This window comes from Cibotium barometz, chromosome 37 (assembly GCF_041138505.1).
Source record: "Cibotium barometz isolate CiBa-2024 chromosome 37, ASM4113850v1, whole genome shotgun sequence".
Classification (NCBI taxonomy): domain Eukaryota; kingdom Viridiplantae; phylum Streptophyta; class Polypodiopsida; order Cyatheales; family Cibotiaceae; genus Cibotium; species Cibotium barometz.
Genome location: NC_141082.1, coordinates 42,151,966 through 42,164,838, shown reverse-complemented (window position 1 = coordinate 42,164,838; position 12,873 = coordinate 42,151,966).

The following is a 12,873-nucleotide window of genomic DNA, read 5'->3' as shown; positions in this document are numbered from 1 at the left end:
CCCGACAACCTCATATGATCTTTAACATCTGATGAGAGCAATAGTTGTCCACTTCTCCATTTTTGAATGGGCGGCACATACGCACTATCTACATCAATGTGCAGATGGTACTTTCTCTTAATGCTTTCATGATTAGACTCTTCAATAGAATTAGTGTGTACATGGTTGTTCTCCATTGGAGTTTTCTAGGAATGAGCAAGTATACTATATGATGCAGAGTGAAAGAATATGATTGGCTATGGTAAGAGAAGGCTTGTATTTGTCTTTTGAAATTGGAGATGAAGGTTCTAATTCCCTCCAAATTGTCTTCCCTGCAATAATATCCTCCTGAACTAACTTTATTCAGTTCTTCCCTTTTTCCTCAATAAGTTACCCTTGTTTTTGCAGTTTAATAAAGTGCCAGCTTCCACGTGAGATCCATTCTGAGGTGTTTATTCTCAACTCTCAACTGGCACTATTGCTAAGAAGAAGGAGTACTTCCCAGTAAGAGATTCAAAAGAGGTTCACCTATTTGAACATGCTGGAGGTTATCGTATTAATTTTTCCATACTAATCAGGGTATGTTACTCCTCTATCTTGTTAGTTCTATGCATCTAATAGATAGGGGATGCCTTAGTTTTAGATATTTCTGCTTTTGCAGGAACCATTGGATCCTTTTGCTGTTATAGATAGGAGAATCGTGTGGACTCTTAATTCAGTACCAAGATCACATCTTGAGTTAGGTCTGTAAACTAAACATTCAAAACACCTTTCTCTAGTATCTATGGCTCCTTGAAATTTGCAATGTATCTTATTATGAAAGCTTATTTATTATGCAAGTGTATAAAAAGGCTTCTTCATATTCTTGGTTCCCTATATGGAGACTATGAATTGTACAAATCAGAGGTCAAGTGTGTTCAAGTGCCCAAGCAAGGAGACTCACACTCCTATGAATGGAGATCAATGATACATGCAGAATATATTCTCCAGAGTCTCTTCTCCATGAATCCCTTCATGTCTAAGGTAAGTGGAAGAATGGGTAGTGGCCTACCCCGACCTAGCTTCGAATGGAATAGTTGTTAAAAATATCGACATTGAATGAAAGGCCTATACCCCTGCTTCGAGTTCCGATGGCAAAATAATAAATTTTGATTCTTTGAGGAATATAAAAAACAGGAGTCTTAATTATTTAATTAAGGGGGTCGGAAAAATTATTCAATAACTCAATAACTGGAAATTATCTATACAGAAAAAGCAATTATCCAAGATTTTTTAGACTGAATAGAAATCTATTGATACTGAGAATTCATATCGAATTCCCACGCTAGGGGTAACTAAATAATCTATAATATTAGGGATTATATTCATTTGATTCTTCAGTATCGTGGTTAACGATACATTTCCAATTAGGAATCAGGGTGAGAAAAACAATTCAACTGAGAAATCTAATTTGAACGGAGCTAGCCCTGCACCGATTCTAGGATTATCAATTAAATGATTTTTTTCTTCCCCCTAAACCTATCAATAATTTTATCGATTCAATTCAGGTTCAATCAAATGGTAAATGGGAGAATCGAGAGATTCTCATTTGATGGGCATTTGGGTGAGTATCAACATTCCACCCCTTTTTGAATAAAAAATGTTTAAGTGTCAGTATCCTCACCATTTTCAGGAAATGAAAGGGATAATATTGTATTCTGCTTTCGCACGTAGATCATACTGATCTGGGTGCTTCTGTCAAAAAGAGACAGCTCGAGTTTGATATTTTGTACAACTATTTGATTAGCCCCTTATCGGATTTGAACCGAAGACTTACGCCTTACCATGGTGGTACTCTACCACTGAGTTAAAAGGGCCTACAAATAAATGGTCTAATTGAGGGAAATTCTATGTGGTATACAAAAAAACAAAACTATTTTGTTTGTTCCGTTTTTTATTCTTTCCAAATACTAGAACTTGGTAAAAGAAAATCTTGATTTGAGACGAAGCAAAAGATAGTTGTGTTGATAATTCCTTTTTAGACCCTCTATTTCTATTTTCCTCTCCAACCAATAATGGGTTTTAAAAAAAATATTGAAAGACTATTAAAGATTGAAATACTATTCTTCTTTTTTTCATGTAACGTGGAATAAGCATAACCTACAAAATAATGGAAATACTCATAATTATGCGGCCTACGATCTACAAGGCTTGGGGAGAATCATCAGGAGGACATTGATTTAGCTAGATTTGCAGTTTGACATTGTGAATTTGGTTTTTTCAGACTGCATTACAAAATTATGATGGGAACTATGTGGAATGGTACGATTAATACTAAAGAATAGCATAGAGATGTATGAGGAGAACCAGCTAGAATTCCCTGATCCTGCAGATGTCGAGGTGCTTCTTCTTCAGGCGCTGTAGGGGGTGAGCCAAAGCCCTCTGAGCATATAGAGGTATAGCCAAGGTCCAATGTGGAGGTTAACATTGAACATCCCAAGGCTGATGAGGTAGAGCAAGTTGAAGAGGCAGAGCCAAAGCCTAAAGAGAAGACAAACGCGAAGCAGACTATAGAGGCCGAGCCGAGAGCTAGTAGTAGGGAGGCGAACAATGAAGAACTTAAGTCTGATGAGGATCCCAACCTTGATGAAGATCCCAAGCCTAATTTACTTGATGTAATGTAACCAACTCAATTTTAAGAATTGTTTCTATTAGCTATTTTTGTCCCTTAACAATGATTATAAGTTTCAATCATATTCAGAGTGATTAGAATAATGTCAATAATCGTTCCTACACTGAGAAGGCTTATCATCTTGGATGTTAATGGATTCTTGCTCAAAAGACATCCCAAGAGCTTTGGACCAAGTGTTACAAGGAATTACAAGGAATTACAAAGTCCGGGACATGCATGTCATGTGCTAAGGCCCAAACTGTATCAATTTATCAACTTTATAACTAAGGCTTATCATCTTGGATGTTAATGGATTCTTGCTCAAAAGACATCCCAAGAGCTTTGGACCAAGTGTTACAAGGAATTACAAAGTCCGGGACATGCATGTCATGTGCTAAGGCCCAAACTGTATCAATTTATCAACTTTATAACTAAGCACTTTAGATTGGCCATTTGGTCCTCAATGATGATGCATAATGTCTTATCACGCTAGTTTTGAGAGAATTGAAGATTGAGGAAATAGAATTGTATTTTGTACATGACCAAAGGCACTATAACATTGACCCAAGTTTTTTTCATCCCAACAAACCTGGGGTGCCCTTACTTATGAAGCGCTATGTGGATATCCAACACCCGTATAATCCCACAAATACATTATTAATTGATGATACCCCTGAGAAGGCTATGTATAATCCCATTGGAACATGGATATCACCCCTTCCTTTCGAAGGTAATGTAGATGATGCTTATTTGGAAGAACAATTGATTCCATATTTAGATGGATTGTATAAATCAAAAGACTCTGTACAAGATTATGTAATGGGAAATCCTTTTTTGTAATGTAATGTCTTCAACTGTTCTATTCTCACTCAAGTAATGTGTCTTGGAAAATAGTATACATTGTCTTGTTTTTTGAAAGTACTGCCTCGAACAAAAGGCTCTTCATTAATTATGTTAAAAGAGTACATTCAAATTTGTAATGTAAAGTAGGAGTGTCATTAACAAGATAGACTTGATTAATTATGTCAGAAGAGTACATTGGAGTGGGTATTGTCAAGTAGGAATGATCTTGACTGTGTTACCCAATTCTTTACATTGTGTTAGTCGCTCCCTTCTAAGGAGGACCTTTCTTCCATTGTGAATGAAATTAAAGTGTGCCGGTGTGTCTTGCAAGGATTCTTCAACAATATCCTTCTTTAGCTGTTGTAAATTGCATTTCTCTCGTATAGAAACAATTGTCACCAATGTTGATGAAGCTTCATCAATCACTTCAATGTCTATGACTTTGTCATCCATTGCACTTGAGGCTTCTTATTCCATTGGTACCCACTCTCCATTGATGTAACAAGACCTGCTATACCAGAAGCACAAGATAAAGGTTTGAGTTGCAATCATGTACTTCGCAACTACTGTCTCCAGTGGTGCAATGTTACAATGGATATCGTCAAAAACTTTACTCGGCCATCCCTCATCAAGAAGTCTTGCTAAGAGGAACGCGTCCAAATCTTTGCTTTGCAGACGAGCATGGTTCTCACTATCTTCACCTGAAATAAGCTAAAAAGTTCCACGAACATAGTAATTGGTAGGTAAACAATGTTTTTTACTACACGAGTTGGAATGCTCCCTCATAGAGAGCATTGCACATCCTTGAAGAGCTTGCTCTTTGTGCCGACTCCACTGAGGGGTCTAGGATAGGCCAATCCATGTAGTTCCACTCAGCTTGCAAAGGTAGCTCTTCCAAGCGGCCACAATTGTGTTTCTTGTTTAGTAGATGGTAGAAATGATCATAGAAAAAGATTCGTGCATCTTCAAGTATTTTGTTGCTCCTTCCCTCATAATATAGCCAACCAATGTGTGCGTGAACCACATTCATAATTCTAATGATGCACTGAACTGGCTCCCACTCCTCATATAATGAAGGACACACATCTGCAACCATAGACGTGGATAGTTTACACAGCTCATTAGACCATTATGAGAAAATGAAAGATAGACAAGCGATAGATTAACTTACAGTTTAGTCTATGCAAGGGTAATTTTATATCATCTGGATTCTCAAGCACAAGCGCATTATGCATATATATATGCTGCACTAGGACTTCTTTGATAGTTGTCATTCCAACCTCTATCTTGAAGTCTTTCACTCTTCCTTTCCATGACGCCCTAAATGTATTCTTGTTGCTTGTCTTTCTTCTCTTCCTTGACTACATAAGGACCCATGTGCCCTTGGTGATTAGCACTTCAGTCCACTAATTTTGCGCATTGAGAGAGTTGGATACAAGTATAGGAAACACTGATGATCTTGGTCTCCTTGCCCTAGGAATTGAATCATCTATGATAGCATTAGTGGGGCAAAATCGGGATGATATAAAATAAGATTTGCTACCCATCGTTTCAAGAAGAAATGGAGTACAAAAGGTTGAAGCTTCAGAAAATGGAGTGCAGCAGAAGGTAGAGGAAATGAAAAGAGCGTGAGATATTGTTTAAGCCTAAGAGGAAGTTTGAGAAGGAGGGAATTTTCCCTCCTTTACAAAGATGTGTATTTAATGCATGGATACCAATAGAACTTTCCCTCCCAACAAAAGTGTAGGTGTGTTTAATGCATTCGAGGTGTGAAAAGTGACTATCAAGTGTAAGTAGACTACATTTTGAGGTGAAAAAGAAGAGTTTTTGGATTTAGAAAAAATAAATAATCTATTTTTCAACGTAACGTTTCCTTCTTCCTAATTGGATGCACTCCTTTTTCTCTCTTTACTAAAAGGCCCTACGAATGACCTCCAAAATGTCCTAATGTTACTGATGATGAGGAAGAGGAACTTGCATATGGTTGTGACTACCATGTAGGTGATTTCATTCATTCTAAGCCTCGATATGTCCATATGTTCTCCAAATATTGTTTACAACTTCTCCATAAACTAACGGATGATGTGTTATTTTCTTCTAGTGCCAAAACTTTGCAGCACTCTGGTCGCATGGATGCCATTTTTAAGTGGAACGGATCAATAAGAAGAGAACAATGTTCAATTATGGTGTTAAAGCAAATTTCATGCAAGAAAGCAAGGCTAGTACGCAAGTGATCTAAATACATATGTGAACATGCTTGATTACTTTGGTGTAAAACAATCCTAAAATGGGATTGATCATGGTGATAGACAAGGATTAAGCAACATAATTAAGGTGGATTAAACCACACTAAGAATTCCATAAGAGAGAGAGAGAGATTACACACTCAAGACTTAATTCTATTGCATATCACCAAAATGAACCATACAATGATATAGGCTTTCTAGACTTATCCCACTTTACATGTCATCATGCATGTGGCACTCCCTTTTCCACTTCTTTGTGGTCAACACCCACAAACCATACATGTGGCATTCTTATCTTACCACAATATCTTGCATCTCTAGGAAGCGTTCACACACTCAACCAAATAACCCATTCATTTTACATTTCACATTTCAACACCCCTCCTCAGTATAAACTTGGGTGATCTCTCCAATCAATTTGATCAACTCACCTCTCACCCCATCGATTCGGTATTGCCAATTTCAACACTCTCCCTCAATGCAAATTGGAGTGTTCCAACAAGTGTGTGTGCATGTGCCTAGCCAACCTAGACACAAAGTCCATTTTGAGTCCACTTACTCCTCACAGCGGAACCACTGAGTCCAATTTGAACATAAATGTTCGGGTGGAAACCAACCCATGCGCATGCACCTCACACATGCATTGCTCATGCACACATCATTGTGGCAACCATTTTGAGCTTCTCGGTAAGCTCACGTAGGGCAACCCTCATACCAATGGTTAATTACAATTTTTTCCATTTTGAGCACGTAGGCTCGGGCACGGTTGCCTGCATAAATCTGGGTGAGATGATTTTACAAATCTTTTTCTACACTATTTAAGGGCAGGGCACTCGTCTCAAAAAATAATGATCAATATCCATGGCTTTTGCCACCAAGGCCGATATTTGCCCGCTATTTCAGGGCATAGAAGAGAGAAAAATATACAACTCATTTTGGCCGTAGCCGGGTGGTAAAGAACCCTGATAAAATATGGGTGAGAGAGTACAATCCTTTTTATGCATTCAAGCAAGGGCAGGGAACCCATATCTAAACATTCTTCTTTGATAAATATAAAAAACAAAACATGCCTTTTAAGCATGTGAACAAGGGCTAGTTAAAGTATTTTTATATTGTCCTTAAAACCTTAATATTATCTTCATCGTGGGTGTATGTTGATATCCGGCCACACGATCTTGGAAGCTATGGTTCACAGATCTGACCTCCTTGTTGATGTTCTATTGTCGCCGATTGTGATGCTCCAGACCATGTCCTTTCTGTTTTAGTGCTCGAACTGCAATGGCCCCAACAGTAATGGTCCTTGCAACAGACAGTCTCGTCAACGAGGAGGCTCACGCATGCCTACGACTTGATCTCTTGTTATGGGACCGTGAGTCTTCTCTCTTCCTTTGTTGTGTGTGCAACTTGTTTCGTAGAAGGGTACACAAGAGTGATGTGCTGCAGACGGTGGTCATGGCTTTGGCATCGACCTGTCTATGGTCTTGCAGCCAGCAAAACTACGGCGTGCAGTGCTGCTATTGTTGAAGGTGTTTTATGAGATAACATTTCTAAGGAAAACATCGGCTAGTGGTTGCAGCCCTTCTCTTGCTGCTCCTAAGTTATGCAAAGTTACCATAGCTACTCACTATCACCTTTGGTCGTTCAGTGTCTCTCTTCCCTTTGTGCGCTCCTCGAGAGCTGAATATAGCCAGAACTTTCAAGCTTAGCTCTTCTCTTTGCTACCTCTACTTGAGCATACTGCATAAGCTTCATTTTGTTTGCAGTTTGTCAACCTCTTGGCTATGATTGTGGATGCTTCACAACCAACTCCATTACTTTCATTCTGCTAGGACTCTTGGTACCTTGCTTTGCCGCTACTCCTACTCCCATTGATGTTGTAGCCAAACTTGCAACCTAAATGCATAGTTGTATAATCAACTATGGCTTCCCTTGGCCAAACTATGAATTCATCTTTGTTGCCATAAGTGTTGACATTATGTCTTTCATTAAGGTCTTGAATACAACTTCCAATTGCTTGCCTCAAATATAGCTCATCATATAGAGCTCCAAGCATGCATGTTACTGTTGTGCATGCTACCAAGGGTGATTTCATTGGTTTCTCACAAGAAACCATGAGTGCAAGGCCCTTATGAAATTCTCCATTGCTTCCACACAAGTTTGCTCATCTTCCATGAGTAGATCTATAAGAATCACTCCTTTTGGTGTTTCAACCATGGGCTCCATTCCTTAGCCCAAACTTGCTTATCCCCATTTGGACAAGTTGTACCACCTCATAATACTCTTTGCTCACTTGCAGAGAACCATGGGATCCTCTCATCCCATAAATTAGCAACCCTTATTTACATTGAGCATTCTTGCATGCTCAAACCAAAAAAATTAATGAGGCAAAATCTAAAATACCATCACAAATCTTTTCTTGGTAGCTTCCTTGTTGACACCGAAGACTCATAGTCTTCATACTTGCTAAAATCTCCATTTTCAGCTTCCATGATAATGAGAAGGCTCTCCATGTTGAAAAACTCCCATTTGCAACTCTCTTGGGCAGCTTTTATGTAACCTCCTTGTTGTGAATCTCCTCTCAAACTTGAGATTGGCAGCTCCAAATCTCTCTCAAATCCTCACAAATATAAATCCAAATCAAGGAACCTAATCTTTGGTTATAAATCTCTAGTCTCATCTCATCCTTACCTTCTTGTATTAGCTCACACACATACATTCCATCTCTCTCTCTCTCTCTCATACACACACACCATAGTTCTCAATGTGCTTTATTCTTGCTACTATGAAAATCTCAACTATGGCCATATACAAAATAAAGCATAATAAAAATCTATGGAAGTAGGGGCTGCATCTCGAGGTGATCATCTCATGAATTTTGATTATTATCATCCCTTGTAGCTTCACCTCGTTCTCTCATATTTGCATTACTTTTTCCTTGCATATGGGCACCATTTGCAATAACATGGTTTGTAGTAACACGATCCTGCAACACAACAAAACTACTACAAGTGAAATTGAGTTTTGAAAAAACAAAGATTTTATGGATTTAAGAATGTACTTGCTGCCATGCTTGCCAAGCATGGCCTCCAAAAATAACAATCCAACCATCCTTTATCTTGCACCCAAAGAGGGCTTCCAAGTTTCGTTATAATGCAAAATCATATTCACCCTATGTAGAGGGTGGTTCACTGCTTCAAGCTACAGACATACTAAACAAATGAACATTGATTTTATGTTGTTATTATAAGGTAACCTTTTTTTCTTAAAAGATGAGATACAATTCAAGTAAATATACTTCCAAAGACTACTGGGATATCTACTCCTCCTTCACATGTAACATCACGCTATAAGCTTGGCTTGGTGGAGGGTTCTTTTAATGCCCAACTCGTCTTCTCGAAGTAGACTACCATATTTTTCAAGGCTCATTTCTCCTTCCACCTTTATCCATCTGATAAAACACAAAACAAAACCAATCCCTTGAAATCAATGGAAAATGCAAGCAAATTCTTCTCAAGCACCTATTATCGAGATGATATATGCAGATATGTGTAAAACTATCCAAGGGGTATGTATAGAGTACCCAATGTACCACATATCTAGTCTTATCACACCACAGCTACCTTCATCCAAGCTTACACTAGGCAATCAAGTTTTGATTGAGGAACCATTAAAAATCAAAGAAAGTGAATATCCTTTGCGAGTCAAACTTAAACAATGGAGGAGCCACATGATATCATGCATGATTTCTACATTATGTAAGGATCCACACCAATTTCAATGTTCTAGACCAATGTCTAGTGGGGGAGAAACGATAAGACAGTAATAGTGAGGAGGGCATACTAGTACCAACGTTCTAGGCCAATATCCAAAACGATAAGATGTCAATATTGGAGGCGCTCCGAATTTCAATGTTCCAGACCAATGTCTAGTGGGGGGGAAACGATAAGACATTAATAGCAAGCCTACCCACATATGTTGAAATAGGGATGTGTAACCTGGGTACAACAAGTGTAGAGAAAGGGTGAGAGCATGGAAATAAGAAAGGATGAGAGCATGGAAATAAGAAAGGAACAAGAAAGACTAAGTGTCCTAACTCAAAGGTTGATTTGTATGGTCACATGAAAAAGGTGAAGTCAATGGGTCAAAAAGGTAGCACAAGGTGGCACATGGAGTGTGAGCATAGATGAACATTTGTTCTCGAGGGGTGCACTATGAAGAAATCCTATGTATCGTGTGCATTGTTTAAAAAACTCCTTACACTTACATACTTTTGGGAATAAAATGACCCCTTTTCCTTCATATTTTGAACTAATATACCCCTCTTGATGAACTCACATGCTATTTTTAGGTAAAGCCCCCAAGCATTTGTTGACACATGGATAGGACAAGGGTGCATATATATAGACAAGGGCTCCTTATAAGAACTATAAAATCATGTAATTGGGTTCTCTCATTGGAGAGCCATAAAATCATATAATTGGGTTCTCTCATTAGAGGGCAATGCAATGATATTATCTATTATGTGACTAGTCTCTTCATTTTGTACAAGTAGTGTTTACCTCTTAATCTTTAATTAGTTCTCTATAATGGATTTCATTAGCTTTGATCCTCTAAAGCCTGGCCTAGATCACATGGTATCTATGTTAAGGAAGTTAAAGCCTAATTAATGGATGACTTAGCTTATGTTTAAAGCTTCAATTAGTCTCTCTCATGTTGCTTCTATTCATAAGGAGATTAGGGCCACTCTAAAATTTGTGTGAGAGATAAGAGAGTTGGTAACAGTTGGCGACTTCTCCATTTAGAGGTGACCTCTCTATCAGCAACATACAACGTACACACACAACTGTTTGAGAGAGCGTTTTTTTTTTGTAGATTTGTAAGCAGGAATAGCAATCGTAGCACACGTGGTGGCTTCTCTCCCAACAAGGCAACAAATCAAGTAGTAATGGCAAGATGGCATCTCAAGCCAGAGTGTAGAAGAATGCATAAATCATAATGGCCATCAAATCACCTCCTACCTCTTATCCAACCTTCACATATCCAAAGCAGAACCCATCTAGTAGCTCCATAGTGTTCTCAGCATCATATCATATGGCCTTCTAGTCCAACGAGACATTCGTAATCACCTTAGCGCAATGTTTTCAACCAAATTCTCTTTGTGCAGCGCTAAGTGCAGCACGTCCATTTGTGCAGCAGCATCCCATTGCAAGAGAGGGTAACCTATAGAAGAGGCACTATAACCAGCACATTCACGTAGAAGAGGAAAGAAGCAGTCTGCCAGAGCATCACGCAATGCATCACTGTAGCTCGAGCAGGATTGTTCACCCGTCAGATTCGTGGAGATGAGTTTATATATATATATATATATTTTAAGAAAGAAAAAAGAGAAAAGGAAAAAAAAACATTATCCTTTTAAGGCATTGGTGTAAAGCATCGTGCACAAGGGTGTGATCACATGGCTATAAAACAAGTGCCTTATCTTTGTGTAAATAGTGCCATATGTATTCTTTGGGCATCGTGATCACATGAGCTATAAAACAAATGCCTTATCTATGTATAAATAGTGCCATATGTATACTTTGGGCATCGCCTACATCATGGGCTTCATTGAAGAAAGGGGAGTAAAAGTTTCATCATGATAAATTCCTTTTTGTTGTGCATTGTGGATGACTCTGCCAGTCCTCGCTAGGGAACTTGAAGACAACCGACACAAACACTATGGTTGGGAGAGAAGGGAGCGTGGATCCTCTCAGGGAAGTATACCCGCCAAGGATGAGTCGACCTCACTGGCTAGACATGCAAGACCTATGCTCTACATTGTCTACTGTGCTCTCCGACCACCACCTAGCACCACAGTACCCCTACAGGCCTCTCACTCACACCACACACCACTCACACCTCACTCACCTCGCTCACACAAAGAGATAGACAAAACACCAACAGAGCGTAACACTACCATCACAATACCAAAAAGGGATGCTAGAAGGGAGACTCCAGTCAGATTGGACTGTGCTAGAACTGAAGGTGATACACAAGAGAGTGCCCTCCTCTCTTAGAGTATGTCCCAGACTGTCTGTCTGTTGTCGAGAGAGTGCTCCCCTTAACTCCTCCTTGGGTGTCCTCCTCCTCGGGTGGTGCTCAAGAGGATCTCGAAGAGGATCTCTCCCTGCCTTGGGAAAGGGAGAGGGGTGTTGCCTCCATGAGTGCCATCGAAGTTGGCCATGCACGTATGAGATGTCGAAGGGGACCAGCAGAGCAGTCAGAGGGGTTGAAGGGCACTAGCGTTCGGAGGGCACCAGCGGTCGGAGCCGTCGGAGGGCACCAGCGGTCAGAGTGGTCGGAGCACACCGGCGGTCGGAGTGGTCGAAGGGCACCGGCAGTCGGAGTGGTCGGAGCAGTCGAAGGGCACCGGCAGTCGGAGTGGTCAGAGCACACCAGTGGTGACGGCGGTCGGAGCAGTCACAGTAGTTGGAGGGCACCGGCAGTCAGAGTGGTCGGAGCACACCGACAATGACGGCGGTCAGAATCATCAGAGGGCACCAGCGGTGATGGCGGTCGGAGCGGTCGGTGGAGTGTGGAGGAACTCGCTTCCCGTCCACAAGTCACCCACTACGAATCAATTCACCGTCCCGGTGAATGCCAAGAAAACATAGGTGAGCCTCCGGGAAAAACATCCGACAAGCAGGCTGGTAGGCATACCTCATACAATGATCTTTCCACGCAAACCTTTTGGAGAGATACAAAATATAAATTCTCTTTGCTAAGTGCAGCACGTCCATTTGTGCAGCAACATCCCATTGCAAGAGAGGGTAACCTACAGAAGAGGCACTATAACCAGCACATTCACATAGAAGAGGAAAGAAGCAGTCTACCAGAGCATCACACAATGCATCACTGTAGCTCGAGTAGGATTGTTCACCCGTCAGATTCATGGAGATAAGTTTTTTATATTTAAAAAAGAAAGAAAAAAGAAAAAAGAAAAAAAAATCCTTTTAAGGCATTGGTGTAAAGCATCGTGCACAAGGGTGTGAGCACATGGCTATAAAACAAGTGCCTTATCTTTGTATAAATAGTGCCATATGTATTTTTTGGGCATCGTGATCACATGAGCTATAAAACAAATGCCTTATCTATGTATAAATAGTGCCATATGTA